The 25,467-nt window shown below is 40.9% G+C and overlaps 1 protein-coding gene across 1 annotated transcript in view; it reads right to left on the reverse strand.

Annotated features, from left to right (window-relative positions):
- The window catches only part of PAIP2B (poly(A) binding protein interacting protein 2B), a 41,121-nt gene extending 16,039 nt beyond the window's left edge, over positions 1–25,082 (reverse strand). Inside the window, exon 1 of the mRNA XM_068984793.1 lies at positions 24,936–25,082. The gene's annotated coding sequence lies outside the window, so the exon portion shown is untranslated. The remainder of the gene's footprint in view (positions 1–24,935) is intronic.
- Positions 25,083–25,467: the final 385 nt, after the last annotated feature.

Below are 25,467 nucleotides of genomic sequence, written 5' to 3' on the forward strand. Positions count from 1 at the left end.
ATCCAACCATCTCATCGTCATCCCCTTCTCCTCTTGCCCTCAATCTTTCCCAGCATCAGGGTCTTTTAAAATGAGTCTGCCCTTCGCATCAGGTGGCCAAAAGTATTGGAGTTTCAGCTTCAACATCAGTCCTACCAATGAACACCTAGGACTGATCTCCTTTAGATTGGACTGGTTGGATCTCCTTGCAGTCCAAGGGACTCTCAAGAGTCTTCTCCAACACCACAGTTCAAAAGCATCAATTCTTCGGCATTCAGCTTTCTTTATAGTCCAACTCACATCTTTACATGGCCACTGGAAAAACCATAGCCTTGACTAGACAGACCTTTGTTGGCAAAGTAATGTCTCTGCTTTTCAATATGCTGTCTAGGTTGGTCATAACTTTTCGTCCAAGGAGTAAGCGTCTTTTAATTTCATGGCTGCAGTCACCATCTGCAGTGATTTTGGAGCCCAGAAAAATAAAGTCAGCCACTGTTACCACTGTTTCCCCATCTATTTCCCATGAAGTGATGGGACCAGATGCCATGATCTTCGTTTTCAGCTGAGCCTTAAGCCAACTTTTCACTCTCTTTCACTTTCATCAAGAGGCTTTTTAGTTCTTCTTCGCTTTCTGCCATAAGGGTGGTGTCATCTGCATATCTGAGGTTATTGATATTTCTCTTGGAGATCTTGATGCCAGCTTCTGCTTCCTCCAGCCTAGCGTTTCTCATGATGTACTCTGCATATAAGTTAAATAAGCAGGGTGACAGTATACAGCCTTGACATACTCCTTTTCCTATTTGGTACCAGTCTGTTGTTCCATGTCCAGTTCTAGCTGTTGCTTCCCGACCTTCATACAGGCTTCTCAAGAGGCAGGTCGGGTGGTCTGGTATTCCCATCTCTTTCAGAATTTTCCACAGCTTATTCTGATTCACACAGTCAAAGGCTTTGGCATAGTCAATAAAGCAGAAACAGATGTTTTTCTGGAACCTCTCTTGCTTTTTCCATGATCCAGCAGATGTTGGTAATTTGATCTCTGATTCCTCTGCCTTTTCTAAAACCAGCTTGAACACCTGCAAGGTCACAGTTCACGTATTGCTGAAGCCTGGCTTGGAGAATTTTGAGCATTACTTTACTAGCGTGTGAGATGAGTGCAATTGTGTGGTAGTTTGAGCATTCTTTGGCATTGCCTTTCTTTGGGATTGGAATGAACACTGACCTTTTCCAGTCCTGTGGCCACTGCTGAGTTTTCCAAATTTGCTGGCATATTGAGTGCAGCACTTTCACAGCGTCATCTTTCAGGATTTGAAATAGCTCAACTGGAATCCCATTACCTCCACTAGCTTTATTCGTAGTGATGCTTCCTAAGTCCCACTTGACTTCACATTCCAGATGTCTGGTTCTAGGTAAGTGATCACACCATTGTGATTATCTTGGCCATGAAGATCTTTTTTGTACAGTTCTTCTGTGTATTGTTGCCACCTCTTCTTAATATCTACTGCTTCTGTTAGGTCCCTACCATTTCTGTCCTTTATTGAGCCCATCTTTGCATGAAATGTTCCCTTGGTATCTCTAATTTTCTTGAAGAGATCTCTAGTCTTTCCCATTCTGTTCTTTTCCTCTATTTCTTTGCATTGATCACTGAAGAAGGCTTTCTTATCTCTCCCTGCCATTCTCTGGAACTCTGTATTCAAATGGGAATATCTTTCCTTTTCTCCTTTGCTTTTCGCTTCCCTTCTTTTCACAGCTATTTGTAAGTCCTCCTCAGACAGCCATTTTGCTTTTTTGCATTTCTTTTTCTTGGGAATAGTCTTGATTCTTGTCTCCTGTACAATGTCACGAATCTCTGTCCATAGTTCATCAGGCTCTCTATCAGATCTAGTCCCTTAAATATATTTCTCACTTACACTGTATAGTCATAAGGGATTTGATATAGGTCATACCTGAATGGTCTAGTGGTTTTCTCTACTTTCTTCAATATCAGTCTGAATTTGGCAATAAGGAGTTCATGATCTGAGCCACAGTCAGCTCCTGGTCTTTTTTTTGTTGACTATATAGAGCTTCTCCATCTTTGGCTGCAAAGAATATAATCAATCTGATTTCGGTGTTGACCATCTGGTGATGTCCATGCATAGTCTTCTCTTGTGTTGTTGGAAGAGGGTGTTTGCTATGACCAGTGTGTTCTCTTGGCAGAACTCTATTAGCCTTTGCCCTGCTTCATTCCGCATTTCAAGGTCAAATTTGCCTGTTACTCCATGTGTTTCTTGACTTCCTGCTTTTGTATTCCAGTCCCCTATAATGAGAAGCACATCTTTTTTGGGTGTTAGTTCTAGAAGGTCTTGTAAGTCTTCATAGAACTACTCAACTTCAGCTTCTTCAGCATTAGTGGTCAGTGCATCGACTTGGATTACTGTGACAATGAATGGTTTGCCTTGGAAACAAACAGAGATCATGCTTTGCTGGGGCAGCCGTGAAGAGATACCCCACGCCCAAGGTAAGAGAAACCTAAGTAAGACAGTAGGCACTGAGAGAGAGAATCAGAGGGCAGAGAGCCTGAAACCACAATCACAGACAACAGGCCAATCTGCTCACACAGTCCACAGACTTGTCTAACTCAATAAACTAAGCCATGCCATATAGGGACACTCAAGACAGGCGGGTCATGGTGGAGAGGTCTGACAGAATGTGGTCCACTGGAGAAGAGAATGGCAAACCACTTCAGTATTCTTGCCTTGAGAACCCCATGAACAGTATGAAAAGGCAAAAAGATAGGACACTGAAAAGTGAACTCCCCAGGTCGGTAGGTGCCCAATATGCTACTGGAGATCAGTGGAGAAATAACTCCAGAAAGAATGAAGGGATGGAGCCAAAGCAAAAACAATACCCACCTGTGGATGGGACTGGTGACAGAAGCAAGGTTCGATGCTGTAAAGAGCAATATTGCATAGGAACCTGGAATGTCAGGTCCATGAATCAAGGCAAATTGGAAGTGGTCAAACAGGAGACGACAAGAGTGAATACCAACATTCTAGGAATCAGTGAACTAAGATGGACTGGAACCAGTGGCTTTAACTCAGATGACCATTATATCTACAACTGTGGGCAGGAATTCCTTAGAAGAAATGGAATAGCCATCATAGTCAACAAAAGAGTCCGAAACATGTAGAGGATAAACAATATGCTACTAAACAACCAATGGGTCACTTAAGAAATCAAAGAAGAAATTTAAAAAATACCTGGAGACAAATAAAAACAAAAACACCATGATCCAAATCCTACGGGATGCAGCCTGAGCTGGTGAGTTTACGGTGACGCAAGCCGATCTCAGAAAATAAGGAAGTCTGAAATAAACCACCTACACTCACACTAAACAAACTAGAAGAAGAAGGGCAAAGCCCAGAGTTGGTAGAAGGAAAGACATCATAAAGATGAGAATAGAAATAAATGAAATAGACATGAAAAAAGAGAAAAGGTGACTGGAACTAAGAACTGGGTTTTTGAAAAGAGAAATAAAATTGATAAACCATTAGCCAGACACATTACGAAAAAAAGAGAGAGGGCCCAAATAAATGAAATTAGAAATGAATAAAAGTTACTACCAACAACACGGAAATATAAAGGATCATAAGAGATTAATATAAGCAACTATATGCAAATAAAATGGTCCAACTAAAAGAAAAGGACAAATTCCTAGAGATATACAATATCCCCAAGATTCAACAGGAAGAAAAGAAAAATATGAACAGATTAATAAATAGTCCTGAAATTAAATCAGTAACAACAACAATGCCCAAGAAACAAAGTGTAGAACCAGATGGCTTCACAGGTGAATTCTACCAAATACCTAGAGAAGAGTTAACACCGTTCTTTCTCAAACCATTCCAAAAATTTGCAGAGTAAGAAATGCTTCCAAACTCATTCTATCAACCAGCATCGCCCTGATACCTAAACTCGACAAAGATACAACAAAATAATAAAATTATATGCTAGTATCATGATAAACATAGAGGCAAAAATCCTCAATAAAACATTAGCAAACTGAATCCAACAATGCTTTAAAGGGATGCTTCCCTGATGACTCAGTGGGATAAGAATCTGCCTGCAATGCGGGAGACGCAGGAGATGTGGGTTCAATCCCCGGGTGTGGAAGATCCCCTGGAGAAAAAAATGGCAACCCACTCCAGTACTCTTGCCTGAAAAACCCCATGGACAGAGGAGCCTGGTAGGCTACTGTCCAAAGGGTTGCAAAGAGTCAGACACAAGAAAGTGACTAAGGATGCATGCACACACCAATATCAAGTGGGACTTATCCCAAGGATACAAGAGTTGTGCAATATCTGCAAATCAATCAATGTGGTGCACCACATTAATAAACTGAAGAATAAAAATCACTGGTGAGAACTGTGCTTGACTCTGACAAAAATAGGAAAATGTTTGTCCTTAAGACTAAGTTGTTATAGGGTAGAGGTCCGGTAAGCAGACAGACTGTTACTGCTATTTTAGGGTAAGGGTTTCATAAGTGTTCTGGACGACTTCATCAGGTCAAAAGGTCCGATTCCATTCAGGTTGAGATGTTACTTCACTAATGGCCTCTCAAGAACAACAGCAATAACAACAAAACAAACTAACAGACTCCCAGCTCCATTTTAAAGAGCTCTCTTAGCAAAACAGACTCCACTTTGATTTTCCTTTCACAATGTAGGACGTTATATTTTGCACTAATTTATCTGGCTCCCTGTTTACAAAGTTTTACTAAGTATATAAGCCCATCAACTTTTCTCCATCATCTGGTGGAAGATCGAGGTGTAAAGGAGACAAATGAGTGGTTCAACTTTTTCGAGGTGGGGAGGGTACGGAGGACAGGTAAGGTATGTGTACACAGATTTTAAAACAAGTTTTACGTCAGTCTTGAATTAGAATGATCTGTCACCTCTATTTCCATTTCATTTGTTCTCACAGAAGCTGCATGGCCTTTAACAGAAAACAAGTAAGTAATCACACTGCTGCTGCTGCTGCTGCTACTCAGTCACCTCAGTCGTGTCCGACCCTGTGCGACCCCATGGACTGCAGTCTACCAGGCTCCTCCGCCCATGGGATTTTCCAGGCAAGAGTACTGGAGTGGGGTGCCATTGCCTTCTCTGGAATCACACTGCTAGGCTTTCCTATATTGACCTCAATACACAAATGCTCCATCAGTTATCTTTCATTGGATGCAAGAAAAGAACTTGCCAAGAGAATGTTAATACGCTTGCTAAGCAATATAATTTGTTGGGCCTGAGCGAAGGCCCGACATTTGTATATATACATATATGTATTTTTTTCTTGGTAAATATTCATTTCTTTATTTTTCGCTGCATTGAATCTTAGATGTGGCATGTGGGATCTTAGCTCCCTCACCAGGGATCAAACCTGTGTCCCCTGCATTGAAAGGTAGCTTCTTAACCACTGGCCCACCAGGCAAGTCCCCCAGCACTGTATTTTTGCCTATTAACTGCTATAGGTGAGTCTGATATACAGAAAGACTAAAGACTAAGAACAATTCCTCTAAGACAGTGGCAAACACTATGTGGAATAGAACAAATCTCAATTTCCCTAATTCTTACATGTCAGCAGTTCTCAAATTGGTGTTTTACAAAACATCAACCTTGTGAATGCTCTTTGCAAAAAAAATTTTAATTAAAAAAAAATTCATGGTTTCCAGTGGTTACAACTCCACACTTCCAATGTAGGGGATGCAGGTTTAATCCCTGTTTGGGGAACTATGATCCTGCATGCTGCAAGGAGAAGCCAAAAAACAAATTAATGGCCAAGTATAATAAGTTCTTTGATCTGAGAAGTCTTAACTACCAAGTATTTCACTAATTAATTAATTGCCTTATTTACTTATCTGATTATTACATTTTAAATCTAACTAACAACTCACAAACCTTTATAAACAATGCCTAGGATGTTCTGTGATATGACAATTATTCTACTGGGAAATGTACAGAACAGACATCAAATATTCTCTATACAGCATTTAAAGCCACTTCCAAAGGCAGAATCAACACTTGATTATAGTCAACAGCACGTTCTGCTTCCCCAGGTGAAGTCCCTCAATTGTCTGTCCTCCCAGAATAACATCAAGCAGTGGTTGAGGACTTTGACATCTCCACATACAGTATTAAATGCTACTAAATACTAAGTGCTACTAAATGCAAGGTATTAAATGCTACTACCAGGGAAGATATTGCAAACTGAAATCTTTAACAGATAACATTAACCAAAATATTCCTATAGGCAAATTATTACATATGAAATGTGTAACTTTTCTGAATAACAAAGGCTTCTAAATGTCTTAGACTGATATGATGGCAGCTTAACTTGCTTTTAAAATGTATAAATGTATAATAATTATTAGAAATGCCACTATAGAAGCCTAAATACAATCTCTGCCTAAGGTCTCCTCCACCTCCATCCCTATTTTACAACGGATTATACATATACTCCAGAGATAATTACTCTCTATTTATTTTGGGAATGGTCTATTTTATAATCTTACAAGTTTCCTGAGGGCAAAAATCAAGTCTTTTACACTTTCTGTATGTGTGTTAGTCACTCAGTTGTGTCTGACTCCTTGCAACCCCGTGGACTGTAGCCTGCTAGGCCCCTCTGTCCCTGGGATTCTCCAGGCAAGAATACTGGAGTTGGTTGCTATGCTGTTCTCCCTGGGATCTTCCTGACCCAGGGATTGAACCTGCGTCTCCTGCACGGCAGGCAGATTCTTTACCCTCTTCAGCCACAAGGGAACCCCCTTTACATTTTCTAGCATGCTTGTATGTGTCCACCAAGTCTTTAATAAACAATCTGTTGACAAACTACCATTTCTAGAATGCTATATTCTAAATTTCACATCTTAGGAAGGGAAGCCCATGCTTTCAGGGGCCTGGACATAGGCTAAGCATTCTTCACTGAGTATTAACAATTATTCCCCACAGCCAGTGAGTGACAGTATCACTCAGGAATCTGTTTTTACAGGTTAACTTACTCTTGAGGGGAAAAAAAACCCCTCCTAATTCTATTCTTTGAAAATATTTTACACGTTCTTGTTTACTATTTTAGCATTTAATAACACCAGGTGGCTGTAACATTCTCTTCACTAGCTGCAGAGTCTTACCAGAGAGAATTATCTAAACTGGAAGAAATCTATAACACGAATCTCAACAAATATTACCAAAAAGGACCACATACTCATTTTATTTGATATATTTCTAGAAAAAAAGAATTGTTTTCCACATCATAGCAAGGAAAAAGGAGCTAAGCAGTTGAAATGCATGTGTAATCAGGTTAAGGAAACTGTATTCACTAGAAATCTTCTTAGGAAAGGTACCATTTAGGGTGGGAGAAACTCCTTTAAAATTAATTTGCTGTAGAAGGTGAGCCTTGAGAGACCAGAGTAAGAGAATTGCTTCATGGGAGAAAGTGAAAGATTTCCCTGGGTAGTGGGAACACAATGCTGGAGTAAGGTAAAGATGAGAAAAAATGAGTGGCACATTTCAGATAGTGAACGGCCTCATACTGCACAATATGGACTCTACCCTAAGACGTTCCATTTTTGGTAAAACTACTAGCTCCATATAAAGCTTAGGAGTTTGTGGATTTTTTGGTGTGGGAATCATTGATGAGGCAGGATTTGATGTCTAAGACACAAGAATGGAACAGAAGTGGGTCATGAATGGGGAAAGTGTAGCAACCCAGAACCTCTAAGGGAGACAGAGGGAACCACACGAAAATCCAGTTACATGGAGGGAAGCACATAATCTACCCAAATACCAGCAGGAAAAGATGAGAATAAAACAAAAGCTCTTCTAAGTACTTCACTAACATTCTTTCTTAATCTCCACAGCAATCCTGTTGAGGTAGACGGTCTGGTTTTTCAGATGAAATCTCCAACATTCAGAGATTTGTTTTAAAGTAAGGTGCCATCTAGTGAGTGCCAGAATTGGGGCTTAAACTTAAGTCTTTCTGTGCCTAAAGCCCACACTCTTAGCCTCTACTCTACACTCTCACACTTCTCACTTTAGTTCCAGATGGCTCATATGTAAAACTGATTTTTCACAAAGATTGCAAATGGGAGTTGGGGGAACCAGGCTGAAGAAAAACGCCCCTCAACAAAAGGACTAGTCTTTGGAAGGAAAATACAAATGAGGTCACATCACACACTAGTGTGTTAAATCAGAATAAATTATTCCCTACCATAAACACACTCAGCTCCATTTAATTTGAAGCTTGCCGGCACTTTGAGGTTGAGAAAGCGGACCCCAAATACGTCCATCCTATTCCTATGCACAACTCCAAAATCCAGAAAGCTCTAAAAGCTAAAAAATGTCCATATGCTTTCATGTCAAAACTCAGTTGACAGTAGAACTTGGCCTGAACTGATGTGAAGCTATATATAGCCTTCATTTATCTTACTGAGAGTGAATACTCTTGCTTTCCTCAGAAATATTAATGCATGTGACTACGGGTTCTACGCCAGACCCCCGAAGCATTAGATAACATACAGAAAAGCATCTCTAAAATCTGAAAAATTCTGAATTCCAAAATTTATCTAGCCAAAGATTTAGGACCCTCTAAGAACCTGTATTTCAAAGTATTTAAAAAGTGACTTAAAAAGAATGAGTAGATAAGAGATACTCAATCTTTAGGATTTCACAGACCAATCAACTTTTACAAGTATTTCGAGGACAACATAAGATTATAATTTGTTTTATCTAAATAAGGGTGATAGAAAACATCCTTGAAAAGTGAAAAGTGAAAGTGAAAGTCTCTTAGTTGCGTCCGACTCTTTGTGACTCCATGGACTGTGTAGTCCATGGAATTCTCCACGCCAGAATATTGGAGTGGGTGGCTTTTCCCTTCTCCAGGGGATCTTCCCAACCCAGGGATCAAACCTAGGTCTCCCACATTGCAGGTGGATTCTTTACCAGCTGAGCCACCAGGGAAGCCTAAGAATACTGGAGTGGGTAGCCTATCACTTCTCCAGCAGATCTTCCTGACCCAGGGTCTCTTGCATTGCAGGCGGATTCTTTATCAACTGAACTATGAGGGAAGACCAGAAAACATCCTTAACAACATAATTTTATAAAAGGATATTTTAAACACCACGAAATAGAAAAAGGACTTAATTTAAGGCAAAAACTCATAATTCTTTGTATTGAATAAATGTAATTTTATAAAAAACACTATGTGGTCCTAACTTTATTTTACCACCTGCCCAACTGCTAAGTTGCATCAGTTCAGTTCAGTTCAGTCACTCAGTCGTGTCTGACTCTTTGCAACCCCATGAATCGCAGCACGCCAGCCCTCCCTGTCCATCACCAACTCCCGGAGTTCACTCAGACTCACGTCCATTGAGTCCGTGATGCCATCTAGCCATCTCATCCTCGGTTGTCCCATTCTCCTCCTGCCCCCAATCCCTCCCAGCATCAGAGTCTTTTCCAATGAGTCAACTCTTCTCATGAGGTGGCCAAAGTACTGGAGTTTCAGCTTTAGCATCATTCCTTCCAAAGAAATCCCAGGGTTGATCTCCTTCAGAATGGACTGGTTGGATCTCCTTGCAGTCCAAGGGACTCTCAAGAGTCTTCTCCAACACCATAGTTCAAAAGCATCAATTCTTCAGCGCTCAGCTTTCTTCACAGTCCAACTTTCACATCCATACATGACCACAGGAAAAACCATAGCCTTGACTAGACGGACTTTAGTCGGCAAAGTAATGTCTCTGCTTTTGAATATACTATCTAGGTTGGTCATAACTTTTCGTCCAAGGAGTAAGTGTCTTTTCATTTCATGGCTGCAGTCACCATCTGCAGTGATTTTGGAGCCCAAAACAATAAAGTCTGACACTGTTTCCACTGTTTCCCCATCTATTTCCCAGGAAGTGATGGGACCGGATGCCATGATCTTCGTTTTCTGAACGTTGAGCTTTAAGCCAACTTTTTCGCTCTCCTCTTTCACTTTCATCAAGAGGCTTTTGAGCTCCTCTTCACTTTCTGCCATAAGGGTGGTGTCATCTGCATATCTGAGGTTATTGAAATTTCTCCCGGCAATCTTCATTCCAGCTTGTGTTTCTTCCAGCCCAGCGTTTCTCATGATGTACTCTGCATAGAAGTTAAATAAGCAGGGTGACAATATACAGCCTTGACGTACTCCTTTTTCTATTTGGAACCAGTCTGTTGTTCCATGTCCAGTTCTAACTGTTGCTTCCTGACCTGCATACAGATTTCTCAAGAGGCAGGTCAGGTGGTCTGGTATTCCCATCTCTTTCAGAATTTTCCACAGTTTATTGTGATTCACACAGTCAAAGGCTTTGGCATAGTCAATAAAACAGAAATAGATGTTTTTTTGGAACTCCCTTGCTTTTTCCATGATCCAGCAGATGTTGGCAATTTGATCTCTGGTTCCTCTGCCTTTTTAAAACCAGCTTGAACATCAGGGAGTTCACAGTTCACGTATTGCTGAAGCCTGGCTTGGAGAATTTTGAGCATTACTTTACTAGCATGTGAGATGAGTGCAATTGTGCAGTAGTTTGAACATTCTTTGGCATTGCCTTTCTTTGGGATTGGAATGAAAACCTGACCTTTTCCAGTCCTGTGGCCAGTGCTGAGTTTTCCAAATTTGCTGGCATATTGAGTGCAGCACTTTCACAGCATCATCTTTCAGGATTTGAAACAGCTCAACTGCAATTCCATCACCTCCACTAGCTTTGTTCGTAGTGATGCTTTGTAAGGCCCACTTGACTTCACATTCCAATATATCTGGCTCTAGATTAGTGATTACATCATCATGATTATCTGGGTTGTGAAGATCTTTTTTGTACAGTTCTTCTGTGTATTCCTGCCACCTCTTCTTAATATCTTCTGCTTCTGTTGGGTCCATACAATTTCTGTCCTTTATCGAGCCTATCTTTGCATGAAATGTTCCCTTGGTATCTCTAATTTTCTTGAAGAGATCTCTAGTCTTTCCCATTCTGTTGTTTTCCTGTATTTCTTTGCATTGATTGCTGAAGAAGGCTTTCTCATCTCTTCTTGCTATTCTCTGGAACTCTGCATTCAGATGCTTATATCTTTCCTTTTCTCCTTTGCTTTTCGCCTCTCTTCTTTTCACAGCTATTTGCAAGGCCTCCTCAGACAGCCATTTTGCTTTTTTGCATTTCTTTTCCATGGGGATGGTCTTGATCCCTGTCTCCTGTACAATGTCACGAACCTCATCAGATCTAGGCCCTTAAATCTATTTCTCACTTCCACTGTATAATCATAAGGCATTTGATTTAGGTCATACCTGAATGGTCTAGCGGTTTTCCCTATTTTCTTCAATTTGAGTCTGAATTTGGTAATAAGGAGTTCATGATCTGAGCCACAGTCAGCTCCTGGTCTTGTTTTTGTTGACTGTACAGAGCTTCTCCATCTTTGGCTGCAAAGAATATAATCCGTCTGATTTTGGTGTTGACCATCTGGTGATGTCCATGTGTAGAGTCTTCTCTTGTATTGTTGGAAGAGGGTGTTTGCTATGACCAGTGCATTTTCTTGGCAAAACTCTATTAGTCTTTGCCCTGCTTCATTCCTCATTCCAAGGCCAAATTTGCCTGTTACTCCAGGTGTTTCTTGACTTCCTACTTTTACATTCCAGTCCCCTAGAATGAAAAGGACATCTTTTTTGGGTGTTAGTTCTAAAAGGTCTTGTAGGTCTTCATAAAACCATTTAACTTCAGGCAGCACAGGATGGCCTAGAGGAGCTATCCCACGTTGAAGGTCAGGAACAGCAGCGGTAAGAAGATATCCCTCGTCCAAGTTAAGGAGCAGCAGCTGTGCTTTGCTGGAGCAGCCGTGAAGAGATACCCCACGCCCAAGGTAAGAGAAACCCAAGTAAGATGGTAGGTGTTGCAAGAGGGCATCAGAAGGCAGACACACTGAAACCATACTCACAGAAAACTAGTCAATCTAATCACACTAGGACCACAGCCTTGTCTAACTCAATGAAACCAAGCCATGCCTGCAGGGCAACCCAAGACAGGCGGGTCATGGTGGAGAGGTCTTACGGAACGTGGTCCACTGGAGAAGGGAACGGCAAGCCACTTCAGTATTCTTGCCTTGAGAACCCCATGAACAGTATGAAAAGGCAAAATGATAGGATACCAAAAGAGGAACTCTCCAGGGCATTAGGTGCCCAATATGCTACTGGAGATCAGTGGAGAAATAACTCCAGAAAGAATGAAGGGATGGAGCCAAAGCAAAAACAATACCCAGCTGTGGATGTGACTGGTGATAGAAGCAAGATCCAATGCTGTAAAGAGCAATATTGCATAGGGACCTGGAATGTCAGGTCCATGAATCAAGGCAAATTGGAAGTGGTTAAACAAGAGATGGCAAGGGTGAACGTCGACATTCTAGGAATCAGCGAACTAAAATGGACTGGAATGGGCGAATATCTACTACTGTGGGCAGGAATCCCTCAGAAGAAATGGAGTAGCCATCATGGTCAACAAAAGAGTCTGAAATGCAGTACTTGGATGCAATCTCAAAAACGACAGGATGATCTCTGTCGTCTCCCAGTCAAATCATTCAATATCACAGTTATCCAAGTCTATGCCCCAACCAGTAACGCTGAAGAAGCTGAAGTTGAACGGTTTTATGAAGACCTACAAGACCTTTTAGAACTAACACCCCAAAAAAACAAAAAGTTGCATCAGGTGTGTCTATATCTCTTTGCGACCCCATGGCCTGTAGCCCGCCAGGCTCCTCTGTCCATGGGATTCTCCCGGCAAGAATAGTCTAGTGGGTTGCCATGCCCTCCTCCAGGGGATCTTTCCAACTCAAGGATAGAACCCGCATCTCTCTGTCCCCTGCATTGGGAGGTGGGTTCTTTACCACTAGCACCAACTGGGAAGCCCTTTATCTTACCCCTGCTAGTGAAAATTCACCTAGGACCAGCACTGATATAGCCTGAGGCATAGAGTCCATCTGGCTACACAAGATTTCTTCTGAAGTTGTTAAAAATGCAGCCCCCAGGCTGCATTCTATCAGCTCGAGATTCAGAAGGTCTCTGGGTGGTGCCCACAAATATACTGCACAGTAGAAAGCCAGTGAGTTGTTTCCAATGTGCGAGAAGCTTCAGAAGCACTGGCCTGACCTGTAGGATCTAGTTCTACTCTCCTTTTCCTCCTCCTAATTCTCCTCTGCGGGGCTGGGAGGAAAACAAGAATGTTTCTGAGTAGGGAGTCTGTCCCACCCACTGTCTGTAATACCAGTTATTCCTCCAGCAGTCAATGAGGGACCAGCTGGTCAACTTGACAGCTAAGGGTGTCAGCAGTGGAACAACAGAAACGAGGCAGCAGACAAGTGAGAAAAACCTGTTGAAGCAAAACTCCTTCAGGAAAAGGTGTGGCTTCCAGAGTTGATGCCTAAATTCAGAACAAGTATCTTTGTCTTTAGCTAAAATAATAACCGTAATTTTAAAAATATATATATTTTATATATGTATGTGTGTGTGTGTAGATGTGTGCATATATCTGTCTATTCCTGCATAGCTGTCTCCTGCACCCAGCTTCTATGCCAGGTCTATGATTTTGGCCTTCATTTTTTATCTTCAGAAGGATTATGAGAATTACTAGTATTACCTTAAACAATGTAATGCTGAACCACTTTTTAAAAAAATCCATAAGATGCCTAATGATTTAGGAAGCAGATGATATTCTCTAACATATAAAATAATTCCAGTGAGTTTTCTTTTTCAAAAATAGTTTTTCTTATTCTCTTAAATGACTGTTTAAAATTTTTTAAGAATAAATATAGCTAATATCCTTTAAAAACACACAAAACTTTCATTTTAATAAGCACTCAAAGCACTCTCCCAGTTAAAACAAACATCAGCCCTTCTAAAGCAAGGCTAAATGTTAAGTGGGGAATATAGAAGAGACATAAAAATAAGCCCCATTCTTACGGGATTAATCACTTAATCCTATTTGACCAGTCCCTTGGTCTCTAAGCTTTGCAAATGAAATAAAATTTCTCACTTGATATTTGGCTAGGATTTCCAATCATGAAAGAAGAATTGTGTCATATACCTATATACTGCTCATTTCCTGAACTCAGACACTGTGCTGAGCAGCAGCAGTTGAGTCTTTCATGATCTGCTCCCTAACCTCCTCACTTGATACACTCCCAGACTAAATTCAGCTTTCTTCTAGAACCAGATTTCTAGAATTTACAGTTAGTATACAGCAATGGTTCTCAAAATCTAGTCCCTGGCCCAGCAGCATCAGTATCACCTGGGAACTTGTTAGAAATGCAAATTACCAGGCCCCAGCCTGCTGCTGCTGCTGCTAAGTCGCTTCAGTCGTGTCCAACTCTCTGCAACCCCATTGACGGCAGCCCACCAGGCTCTCCCGTCCCTGGGATTCTCCAGGCAAGAACACTGGAGTGGGTTGCCATTTCCTTCTCCAATGCATGAAAGTGAAAAGTCAAAGTGAAGTCGCTCAGATGTGTCAGACTCTTTGCAACCCCACAGACTGCAGCCTACCAGGCTCCTCCGCCCATGGGATCCTCCAGGCAAGAGTACTGGAGTGGGTTGCCATTGCCTTCTCTGAGGCCTCAGCCTAGACCTGTGGAATCAGAAACTCTGGGTGGGGCCCAGCAACATGCCTATGAACCACCACTGGTTTACAGCAAGTAGAAAAATGGGTTTCCTTCTATATGTCCAAAGCCAGGGGTAGTGTATACTCTATCTTGACATGGAATAAAGACATCCAATTAAGACATTCCTCACAACTCCCACCCTCAATCCACTGTGTTTTATTTTAACAAGTTAGATAACAAAACAAGCCGTAATCAGAGATTTAGTTTGAAATAGATACTTAACAGGCATCAGTTCTCATCTAGCCTGATTTCATCCAATATCATTTACATCCTCTTACATCCAAGTTCTAAAAAAAGATCTTCAGAATATGTGCCTCATATACTTTAGTGATTTTGTAATAAAACATCAACTAGGGTCTGAAGATATCAAACTTACTAAAGAAGAAAAGTGGAATTATTCACTATTTTAGAACTCCATTGCATTCAACAGGGAGTTCAAATTTAGGATTTCTTTAACCTTTATACTTTCCAAGTTAATAGAATTAAACCAGAATACTCCATTCTTCAAAAGCTTCTAGCTAGGTAGAATGTTACTGCACAACTTCCTTGCTTTCAATGGGGACTGAAAAGCCCTGGTACGCAAATTTAGTATATGTAGACAGTTACATCTGGTAAACTCTCAGATGGTGAGTGCAACCTCAGCACAAGCCTAGGTAATGGACATTGAGAACACCACTATCAAAAGCAAGCTCTCAAATAATTACACTCTTTTCTGCTCCTGTTAACACTATACTAAAATCTCATACATGTGTGCTAAGCTGCTTCAGTCATGTCCAGACCCTGTGGACTGTAGCCTGCCAGGTTCCTCTGTCCATGGGATTCTCCAGGCAAGAATACTGCAGTGGGTTGCCCTTCTCCAGAGGATCTTTCTGATCCAGAGATTAAACCTGGGTCTCTTATGTCTCCTGCATTAGCAGGTGTGTTCTTTACCACCAGCGCCACTTGGGAAGCCCTATTAAAACCTCACTTTCCCTGATTTTAATGCATTCTAAAGGGTGGGCAAGACCAGTCTACAGTCTATAAAGTATACTTTCAAAAAGCAGGTAATCCCCATGAACTGTTTCAGAACACAAATAAATGAAGAGAACCTTCTAATGATTAGTATACAGGTTCGTGCATGCTAAGTTGCTTCAGTCATGTCTGACTTTGTGTGACCCTATTGACCGTAGCCTGCCAGGTTCCTCTGTCCATGGGATTCTCCAGGCAAGAATACTGGAGAATGCTTCCATTTTCTTCTCAGGGATTGTCCCGATCCAGGGATGGAAGCTGTGTCTCTTATGCTTCCTGCACTGGCAGGCAGCTTCTTTGCCACTAGAGCCATCTGGGAAGCCCACAGTATACAGGTAGCTCAACACATTAAACAGAACAGAAATAACACAAAGGAAAATCACAAGCCAATTTCCATGCTATAAGAACAAACCTAAGGATACCAAGCAAGGGCTTCCCTAGTAGCTCAGCTGGTAAAGAATCCACCTGCAATGCAGAAGACCCCAGTTTGATTCCTGGGTTGGGAAGATCCCCTGGAGAAGGGAATGGCTTCCCACTCCAGTATTCTGGGCTGGAGAATTCCATGGGCACTACAGTCCATGCGGTCGCAAAGAGTCGGACATGACTAAGCGACTTTCACTTATGGATACCAAAGACGGAAGGAGAGTGGGATAAAATGATAGATTGGGACTGACATATATACACTACTATGTATAAAGTGCACTTCCCAGGTAGTGCTATTGGTACAGAACTCGCCTGCCAATGCAGGAGACTCAAGAGATGCAGGTTTGATTCCTGAATTGGGAAGATCCCCTGGAGGAGGGCATGGCAGCCCACTGCAAGCCTGGAGGATCCCAGGGACAGAGGAGCCTGGCGGGCTAGAGTCCGTAGGGTCGCAAAGAGTCAGACTCGGCTGAAGCAACTTAGCGTGCACACACATGTATAAAATAGCTAGCTAATGAAAACCTACTGTATAGCACAGGCAACTCTACTCAATGCTTTGTGGTGACCTAAATGGGAAGGAAACCCAAATAAGAGGGGATATATGTATATGTATAGGTGATTCCCTTTGTTGTACAGGAGAAACTAAAACAACATTGCAAAGCAGCTGTACTCTATTAAAATAAAATAAAAAAAAACTAACTCCATAAGCATGCCAGAAATATTTTAACTAACAAATGTCCTGGGCTCTGGATTGAACAGCCAGGGAATAGTGAGTCAGTATGTGAGAAACATGTTAATTTTCAAACTAGCAGACTTCACTGAAAATTAATTTAAATGTGTTATGAGGTTGGAGCCCTAAAATATTCACATACCTTTTGATGAACTCAGCCTTATTCATGTTATTTGGAAAATTTAATGCCATTTGTGTTCCATAAGTTAAGAATGTCTTAAATATACTTTTAGAGACAATATTTTTAAGACATTTTCCACGCTACAAACATATAATTTCAAATAAAACAGGATCAAATAAAATCGAGCAAATTATTTAAAAATAAAGCAAAACAAAAAAGTTATGATCAAATAGGGTTCAGCCCAGAAATGCAAGGGTGGTCTAAAATTAAGAAATAGAAAAAAACACAAACCTCTACCTGAGCATTTCAACCATTGAAGAAAAACAGATATTATAATTCTATTTTTGGAAAGGTTTATATGCATAAAAAGATCTAAAAAGCAAAAAATAGAATATTTTTGGTGGCAAAATTAGATGTTTTTCTTTTTATTTTGCATTCTGAATTATTACTTAAAAAGTGTGGTTTTTATAATCAAGGGCAAATGTTATTTTCTTTTTCTTATTTTTTCTAATGTATGTATGTGCCGTATAAACTAGAGGGCTTGAATTTCCTGCCTCTTGAGGTAGCTCAGACCACTTTGGGAATGTGCACTATACAAAACTGCCCTATCTTCCTTTTTAATAGGTCCTCCTATAGTGACACAGAAAAAAAAAAATCAGATAAGTTTAAACATGTAATGTAAATACAATTAAAAATAATACCTATGCATATGAAAAAATACAAGTGAATATGAAAAAAAGCAGCTACTGAAGCAATGAGGACTGACTGCCATTTGGTAGTTTCAATATTTTTTTAAATATACAAAACTGAGTAAACAAGAAAAATAAAGCTGCCAAATCCTTCCTGGGGCCTCTCTTCTAATCTTTTCCACCACACTAATACTATGTATTCACCTGATACTAAAGAGATGGGCAGCATCTCAGATTCCTTTTTCTCCTCTCTTTCTCTTCACTCCATTTCATTCATTCATTCATTTCTTCACTCATTTTTTGGAAAAGGTAATACAAACATATGATTCAAAAAAATTTTATAATATACATATATGGGCTTCCCAGGTGGTAGTGATAAAGAACCTGCCTGCCAATGAAGGAGACATAAGAGACATGGGTTTGATCCCTAGGTCAGGAAGGTCCCCTGGAAGAGGGCATGGCAACCCACTGCAGTATTCTTGCCTGGAGAATCCCATTGACAGAGGAGTCTGGTGGGCTATAGTCCACAGGGTCGCAAAGAGACAGAACTGAAGCAGCTCAGCATGCATGCATATATAAAGGCATATATAGTGAAATCTGACTCCTACTTCTATTTCTTTCATTGGTTTCTTATATATCATTTCAGAATTTCATTTTGCAAATTATAAGCAATGTATATTCTTATTCTACCCATGTTTTTCTCTTCTTCATTCTTTTTACAGCTATGCAATATTCCATGATTTTGGATGTATCAAGGTTTACTTAACTAGCTCCTGTTGATACACTGGAGTTATTCTTTTCATGCTACTACAAACAATACCAAGCATAACTATGTAAATACACTAAGTTCATTTCTGAATGTGTCTTTCATGATGCTTCTGAAGTGGTGCAGGATATTAGATTACTGCAAGGTGACACATTTCACCAGGCTGAGAAGTCAGCTCCTGTTCTCATTATACATAGCAATATGTAGCAAAAGACTTGAACAATTCCTTGAACCAAGCAAACGTACTCTTAGGGGACCTAGAAAAATAAAGTGACCCCAAAAGAACACCCAAGATAAACCTGTTACTATTAAATAATGTATATGCATGCACAAATATGCATAGAAAATATACATCCATCAAAATGTTAACCATTGTCTCAGGATGGTACATTTATGAAGTGCTTTGTAGTTTTTCCCTGCTTTTGCCTATCAATACTTTTCAATTTTACTGTAGAGAATAAGTACTATTTTTATAATATAAAATTAAAAACTAAAAATGTTCATGAAAATTAAACTGGATGCATTTCTTCAGTCTGTCTTTTATTTGTATACCACTTCAGAGTTCAGAAAGTGTTTACATGCATCATTTAATTCTTTTTTTCACACTTCAACGTTTAATTCTTATATTACCGCTATGTGTCTTCACTTTGTCAAAATGGGAAAGGAAAAAAAAAATGTAAAAAGAGGCTACAGATGGTGAGGCAGTTGTTTCCCAAGGTCATTCAGATAGAAAGTTGGCAGAGACAAACCTCAAACATAGAGCTTCTGACTTCAAATTCTTATCAAAATCATGATCACTGCTTCCTTAGTTTTAACAATAACTTGGGAGTTAATCATAATCATAATTTGACAGATGAATTAAAATTATGCAGCAAGGTCATTAATTCATTCTCATATAATCAAATCTTATTGAAAAGAAAACACTGGCAATCAACCCCTGAAATTCCAGAATCAGAAAAGGGTGTGGACTTTCAGTATGCTCTTAAAATGCCCTACTGGCAAAATGTATGTCTAATACGGCCTAAAAGGAATGCAAAATAAAAGCAGCATTCTCTCAATGTGGAAGAGTACCATTCCAAGACGGCTTCTGCCTCTGCCCCCACCACTGACTCCTGGTCTGGTTCTGTACCTTCTCAGGGTGTGTCTGATCACCTTATCGAATTTCAAAATATGAACAAGCCATACTTTCCAAGGGAGGAGGTGATCATATAATAATTATTTTTTAAATTTGGGACATATTGACCAAGATGATAATAACCTGGCTAGAATGTATTCTTTCTTTCCAAATGTCTCTCCTTCCTCTCCTTCTTATCTATGAGATTACAGAATTATACATTATTTTACAGTGGACATGGAGACTACCGATAAATCTCGGTTTGGTAAAAATACATTTTAATTCATCATTCCTCAAATTCTGTCTCATATAATTCTGTTCCAAAAGATGTTTAGGTATGCTGTGGGAGTGGGTTGAATACAATGTAGCCCTTTTGGAGAGCCGTTAAGGATGTTAATATAATAAAGACTTTAGAGATGCCCTGCATTTCAGAAAACTTTAACCCAGTTTATTTTGACACAAAATTCTACTATGGCATAACTATTCACATCTTATGCTCACAGACACTGCCTGAACAAATGTAACTATTAACTGAATGCCTAAAACAGATATAGCAAAAAGGGATAATTTTTAAATCTTTCCTACCACTAAGTGTCTTCACAAAGTCCCTACTTTGGTCTAGTGCACTCCACCAAGGCACAGCTCAAATGCCACCTCACTTAAGAAATCTTCCTCCAGCGTTTCATATTATGAAATACTCCTTTCTCCTGGTTCAGATAGCACTTTATTCCCATCTCTATTACCTCACTTACACAATAAATCATTTATCTGTCTCCTTGCTAGCTTGTTAGCCTCTTGAGAGTAAGTCTGATTACATTTTCAGTACCTTGAAGAGTACATACACATAATGACCTTCATGATGAATTCACTACAGTGTTAAAGTTCCCAAAAGTCAATATTTGTATTTCTAAACTGTTGATACCCTGCCAACAACCTGAGGATATTATACTTTCTCCATAAAATTTGCATCTGTTACTAAGCAGCTATGATCATAAGTTAATTCAGTTGTGACATGCCTTCCACCCAAGCCCACTGATTTTGATTTTTGTTTGTTGTTTAATCTGCTAGGAGTATATAATAAACTTCATTATCTTTTTATATCTCTGTGCCCTTGCAACTGCTAGTTCCTATTTGGAATGCTGCCTCAAGGTTTTATTCATCTAGAAAACCTTCCTACTCATTCTTTAAGAACCAGCTTAAACAATATTTTCTCTGGGAAGCTTTCCTATCCTTCCATCCTTTCTGGAAGAGTTAAGGAATTCCTTAAGTCAGACATTTATGCATTTATTACCATGCCTCAGGCACAGAACTAAGTGCCAAAGATAGAGGATGAAGATGTTAACCCTCCCTCATGAAGAACAGTCACACAAGAAGACAGCCATATAAACAAATAACCACACTATAATAATGTCAAATGCAACATCAAAAGGAAGATCTATGCAATATTTGATATGTAACAATTACTTTGTTAGGTGCTCTATTAAACACTGTCTATGATCATGGAGACAAGTATTTGAATAGGACAGAAGTCCATGAAACTCTATGGACCACTCTATTATACTCAGTTGTTTTCTGAAGAAATTGTCACCAAGGGGTTCTTTCTGTATATGCTACAGTCTGCATCATAGATAATACATAAAATCAATCCTACTTCTTTGGCTATAAACTCCTGGACCAAATTCAGAACTCTAACTAAGGACAATCTACAGGCTGAACGTGAGGAAGATCACTTAGGACATGGCTGGGTTCAAAATTTTGAAAGGTGACAAAACAATCCAATCAGATACTCTCTCTTAGGAAACACAAATGTTGAGTGAACAAAACAAAAGAAAGTAGGTCTTCAGAGCTTAAATCCTAAACCTATCCTAAGGTTCTGAAAGCACTAGGGCCAACAGACCATATGGTGGTTAAGATGATATTCCACTCTAGTTTACATTAAACCCTCATCATCAAAAGTAATATGTGTGTGTCTCTTCCTCTCAACCAACAAGGGCCGAGCACATCAGATCACCACTTCTGAAATCAGGAAACAGGCTTTAAAAGTTCAACAGCTTGACCAAGGTCACTCAGGTGGCAAATGCAGACATTAAAGACCAGATCAATCTGATTCTTCTATAATATCCTACCAGCTATATGAGTAAACAGCCTCAAAATCAACTAATGACAAGTAGAGAGGCTCGAAAGGAAGAGTATTTGCATGGAGTAGAGCAGAAATGTACTGGAAACCAGTATGGTAAGAGGATGAGAAGTGGGAGGGGCCGCCCAGGGCTTTATCTTGGTCAAACTAATCTCTAATTCCAAACTAGACCTCTCTCCTGAGCTCCAGACGTCTGTCTTGGTTATTCTAATGGAGCATCTAAAAGGGCAGCACGACACCACAGTCTAAAACAGAGCTTGACTTACAGTAAGTACTTAATAAATATTTGTTGAATAAATGAATATGAGAATGAATTCTCAAAGCAGTTAAAGGCACATTCTACAGTGAGTTGCAAGGAGGGTTACCCTGAAATAGATTCCAGGGCTCATTTGCAAGTACACTGGATCCTCATTATTTGTGGATCCTGTATTTGCGAATTTGCCTACTTGCTAAAATTTACTTGTAACCCCTAAATCAACACTGATGGTGCTTTGGCAGTCATTCACGGACATGTACAGAGTGGCAAAAATTTTGAGTCACTCCTGAGCACGTTCCCAGATAACGTCAAACTAGGCAGTGCTCTGCTTTTTAGTTTCAGCTTTTGTGGGGATGACAAAGGACGCAGGTCAGTAGGGGGCAGTGCAGTGCAGTGGGGGTGGGGTGGGCAGGGTTTCTGAACTCCGGCACCTGTTAGGGGCTGGCCTCAGGCAAGTCACTTAACACTTCTGTACCTCATTTTCTCTTCTGTAAAATAAAGAAATAGAATCTACCAGAATGAGTTGCATTTAGGAAAAGATTAAAATCTATGTGAGATATGAACATACTTTCCCTAGGAGCAATCGTTCAGTATTTAGAGCTCTGTGTGATTTTATATATTCTCAGGAATAGCGAGAATCACCTGTCATTAATTATAACGAAATAACAAAAAATACAGTTAACAATTATTCGAATGGAGGGGAGGCAGTGTGAGGCTTCAGCAAGATTTTCAAGTAGGACCTCACCAGGCACAGAAGGTATGGAAAAGTCTTTTAAGAGAGAACAGCACCTACAGAGAAAAGCCCAGGTATGTGAAATAAGCAGGCAGTTTGGGAAAAGGCACTTCAGAAGGTCTGCAGCGGTAGCACACGAGGCCAGAACACTGTGCCCTGTGCTTCCCTACGCCCTGTACACGTCTCCCGCTACGGACCCTCTCCCTCCGCATTTAATTCTCAGTTTCCAGGTCTCTCTTCCACCCAACTAGGAGCTCCTTAAAGGCGAGGTCTCTGAAGAAATCATAGTTATGGCTCTAAATTTGCAAAGGAGTAACTTGCTAAGCACAAATACATCTGAAAAGATGGTACAAAAAGAAGTCTGGTTTTCAACTGCCGCCTTATACCAACTCACAATAATGTAATAACCAATTCATAGATTTGTAATTTGTCTAGGACTTTTATTGGATGATTGCTAATAATTCTGTCATAATTTTGTTGCTGTTGTTCTAGACACCTAGGCATTTATTAGAGCAGTTTTAAGATTTTCCTCTTTTCAGTGTGATTTTCCATATTAACAGGGCTCAAACATATGGTCCATTAGACAATGCTGCCTCTTCAGATTAAAGACTCCTTTTAATTCTATTAGACTTACTTCTCTATATACAAGATACAGTTTTACCATAGTAAAATACAAGGCAGTATTGATATATGTCACAAATAAAGAAAACAACAAGAATTTTTCACAAAGGCTTGTAAAATTCTGGCTAAAACACAGCAGGCACAATGTTAAACTCACTGCTTACATTTCCCCACTAAGAACTAGGAAAAATAACTTCAATTTTATGTAAAGTCGTGAAATGAAGCACAGTTTGTTTTTCAGTTTTTTTTGAAGCACAGTTTGAATCTACAAGGCTTTGACCACCTGTATTTTCTTTCTTCCTCCCTTCCCCCATGCACACAGGATAAAAGACCCATCCGGCTCATCCCCATACTTCAATTTCATCCATCCCCTCAAACAAAATCCTCAGTGTCCAACATCCAAACTAATATTTTCAAAACCCTAAAGTCTCAATCAAAACTGAATATGACAGGTTACTTTTTCCCCATAAAAATTCTTGGCATATTTTATTTAGGCACAACATAGTTTGTACTTTATCTAGAAACATATGGCTAGAACCACCACTAATGAAACCCGAACTGATACATTATGAAAGTGAATACAAAATGCTGTTTTTAAAGAGATTTATTGCTATATTTATTGCCATTATTTGCTATATTATCCAAATCACAGTGCCATACAGCCATAATATGTCCTATATTTTATGACAAAGTAGGGTGGTCAAGCCATTACTTACACAGCAAATTCTCCAACACTCCAGTTAAGCTGTTTCAAGTATAACCCAATTCTATTTAAATAATAATAATACATTTAAAACTTTCTTGCTGCCAGTAAACCCTTCTCATTTGTGTTTTCAAAAATGATCACCAAACAGCTATAATGGGACAGATTCCAAAAAGGATATAATGATCAAGTGCCATTTTCAGGAAGGCAAGAAGCGGCTACCATTAACAAAACTGATTAAACTCCCCAACCTTCAAAAGCTCCCCGTACTGTATATTCCGCGTCTCTGGGGTTCACCTTCCAGCTGCCTGGTAGGGGCAAATGTTAGCTTCTGTGAGAGATGAGGACGAAATTTAGGGGGTGGGAGGGAGCAAAGGGCCGACTCGCTGAAGAGAAGGATGAAGAGAAGAGGCCAAGGTCCCTAACTCACTAGAGATATCAACAATGAAGGCTAGAATAACGCGGGAAGCGGAGCGTGTTTAAGAAACGCAAATCAGGCGAGGGGCTGGGGGTCCGGCGAATGGGGGAGGGGCGAGATGCGCAACTCCACCTTCCCATCTCCGGGAGAAGGACGGCAGGAGGCAGCACTGGTCAGTTTGCCTAGCAGTGTGGCACGCACTCGGGCAGTGAAGGGACACGCAAGCCAGAGACTTCAGTCCGAGTATTAGAAGGGGACTGGGGGGTGGGGCAGGGGTCAGGGGAGTTGAGGGCGGGGTTAGAATAGCGCGCGGGTGCGGGGAGAAAGGGACCACAGACCGCCCAGCGCCCCCGAGGGGCAGGGGCTGACCCCAGCGGTCCCCCCTTCTCGTCGAGAGCCGCGACGTGGGACCTGCCGGCTTACCCTCCCCACAGGAGCTCGGGCAGGCGGGCGCCGTCCCTCACAGCCCCGATGGCAGCGCAAAGGGAGGCGCAGGGGCCCCCAGAGCCGGGAGACTGGCGCTTCCCGTGGGTTCTCTCTCCGGCAGCCCGGCGCGCGAGCCCACCTGCGTTAACTAGAAGCCCCTCCTCCGGACCGTCCTCCGCTACTCTTTCGAGAATCTCGGCCGTCGCCGTAAAGGTCGCCGTCGCCAGAACCGTCTCGGTCCCTAGTACCAAAGCGCGAGCCACAGAACCGGGGGAGCGCCTCTACCACTAGCCAGGTTACCTCTTACTGCACACTGGCTTCTCACCCCGCCCCCGAACCCAAGCCATTGGTTGCTGGGCACCGCCCCATTTGTCTATTGGGCCAAAGAGGATGCCGCTCAGTCACCTAGAAGGGCACGTGTGCTGGTTATTGGCCTAAATGTGAAGCAGTGCCCGCCCACTCCCTTAGAAATTTCAGCTTCTGATTGGTATTAGTGTCTGTCTTTTCGCTCCCTTCGTTCTTTCCCTCCGGGTGGAGCGTCTCCTAGCGAGAGGCACCAGCTCTGATAGGTTGAATGGACGCTCTGCTTTTCCCGGATAAGGCATTGGGCCAAGGATCCGTCCGGCCCCACGTGGGGGAGGAGCCCAAAGCCCAGCATCTCTGGGTTTGTT

This window comes from Capricornis sumatraensis, chromosome 1 (assembly GCF_032405125.1).
Source record: "Capricornis sumatraensis isolate serow.1 chromosome 1, serow.2, whole genome shotgun sequence".
NCBI classification, from domain to species: Eukaryota; Metazoa; Chordata; class Mammalia; order Artiodactyla; family Bovidae; genus Capricornis; species Capricornis sumatraensis.